General features: G+C 30.7%; 1 long non-coding RNA gene across 1 annotated transcript; it reads left to right on the top strand.

Annotated features, from left to right (window-relative positions):
• The first annotated feature begins 1,788 nt into the window (after nt 1–1,788).
• LOC128285143 (uncharacterized) lies at nt 1,789–2,283 on the top strand. The gene is made up of 2 exons (XR_008275561.1): nt 1,789–1,959; nt 2,108–2,283. It is a non-coding gene; the product is annotated as an uncharacterized LOC128285143 (long non-coding RNA).
• Nucleotides 2,284–2,499: the final 216 nt, after the last annotated feature.

Genomic DNA, 2,499 nt, shown 5'->3' with positions numbered 1-2,499 from the left:
TTCATACCCGACCTGATCGTCAAATTTAGGCTACAGGTGCTATACTCCAATAACTAACTAATTAACCAATAACTTATAAAAATATGTTGTCCATTAGAAGTCATATCATATCAACTCTTATAATGGAAACTTAACTTAAGAACATTTCACATACCAAATAATAACAATCTGATAAACGTTTATAACATAGATGAATAAATTATTCAGCTTAAGGAATTTACTACAAGGTTAAAACCCATGAAATAACATTTCAACAGCCATTCGATTACAATCAATTCATTTCTCAACTAGAAATTTAAAAAATTCTATTTTAAATTTTATTTACAACTCGACTTGAACCTTGAGACTCTACCTTTAGGTCACCCCACTGTATGCATATCACTATGACCCCAAACTAAACTGCTTGACAGAAACTGTCTCTATGGCCAAGACATCCACAAATGAAGCAAAATAACGTGAGCTTTTCGTATTGAAATCTTGCATAGATAAAACTAGATGGCAAGATTTGAATTTTCTTTATGCGTTTCAGTGGAAACAACACATCAATTATAACATTGATTCGTAAGCATTGTTTAAAACTAGAAGAAATCTATTTTGGATCGTACTCTTCAAATACCCTGATAAAATTACAAATCTATTTTGCCACCATTTCAAAAAAAAACCCTGAAGGGAGATCATGAATTTGGACTCAAAACCACGAAAAGATCAATGAAATTTGCATAGGATCTTCATTACTTTCAAGCTGATGAAATACCAATAAATGATTACTAAACGTCCATGGCGCACTATTTACCACCCTATCAATGTCCACCCTATTGTAGAACCTAAACCGATAAACCCCTTTTTTTCCCAGATCTGAGATCTATACACCACCCAAGGGATGCCAAATATTAGTCATGGTGTTTCGCATTGTCGAAAAATGTACCATACTAATTGTTAGAAAACACCCCACCAAACATAAATCAAACAATTTTGGTTGCATATCAGACCCATCGTGAAATTGCCAAACTCTTCCTCTCCTTTGTTATTAATACTAAGCCCTGCCATATCATTCTTTATTAGAACAAAAAAAAAAAAAAAAAACCCTAGAATCTCCTCACCGATCCACTCTACTCAGCACGCTGACGAAGGAACCCAAAAGTAAACACCGATGGAAGAGTCACAATCAGATTCAAAGATTAGAATCGTGCCACATAAAGGACAAATAAAAACGTGCCAATTCGGCAAACTCATTTGGTACTGTATATATTTAAGTTTTTAGTTCAATGTGTTTTGAAAATATTTTAACTATTAAATACAACAATCTTGTACATCAATCACACGAGTTAAAAAACTAATTGATAGTATAACAAATTGAGTATCGGGCGAAAACATTCACAAAAGTTTGAATTAATTTGATATTTTTATCATATTCATTAAATAAAAATTAGAAAATTTTAAACTACTTTATTTTTGGGGATAATTTACATGAAAATAGATCATAAATAATACAATTGGATTAAAAAATATAAATTTTATATAAGAAAATCTTTTTTAAACTAAAATAACAATAGAATCCTCTAAAATTTAATATACTACATCTTAAATCAGAATTGGAGAATTGCATATTAGGAAATAAAGAATTATGGTATTGACTTGTATGGAAGGTGGTTAAACTAAAATGGCAATAGAATCCTATAAATTTTAATTTATATAAAAAGATTGACAATATCTGGATATTCGCTGATATGCATTAATAACTTTTCCCCCACTTTACACATGGGCACATCGCTGTATATATTTACACCAAATTGCTATTGCTACATACTAATAATTTTCTGCCAAAGCCGTTTCTATCAAAAAGAAAAAAAGGTCAAATTCTTAAAATAAGAGAAAAGAAAATGGTTGCTTGCTACCTCTCTTGGCTTGTGAGAATTTTGATCATGCTAACAACAATCCTTCTCTTCTTTTCACTTATTGGTATGTACAAATTGAATTTAAGAATAAAAATAAAATAAATAAAAGAATTCTCTTGATCAGTTTCAAACTAATCTTCAGGTTTTCTTTCAATTTTTTTACTTGTAATTTAACTTGAGTACTGATGTGTTTTTATGGTTAAAATTTCAAGGGGAAGCGGCACCAATTTGCCAAGGAAAATGTGAAGATATTGCTGATTGTGATGGGTATTGCCGTAGAATTGGTTTTAGTGGAGGCGCCTGTCAGCCTCCGCTTTTTCAATTTTGTTGTTGCAACCAGTGATATATAATTCTTCATAGCTATTTGAGCTAATAAAGTTAATAAAAATTGCATGCTTTCCTTACAGGGCGAGAGAGCGCGCGCGCGCACACACACACACACACACATATATTACATATTATATATTACACGGTTTTTAAGTTTTAAATGTGTTCAAACTATAAAAATTTGACATGCGAGAAGAAAAGAAAGAAAGCATTTTTGAAAAGAAAATTTTCAACATAAATCTCTCTACTTTTTTTATATAATTTTTAATAGTGTTTT

The sequence above is a fragment of the Gossypium arboreum genome, chromosome 12, assembly GCF_025698485.1.
Source record: "Gossypium arboreum isolate Shixiya-1 chromosome 12, ASM2569848v2, whole genome shotgun sequence".
NCBI lineage: Eukaryota > Viridiplantae > Streptophyta > Magnoliopsida > Malvales > Malvaceae > Gossypium > Gossypium arboreum.
Note: the sequence above shows the minus strand (reverse complement) of the source record. Positions and strands in the feature narration are given on the sequence as shown.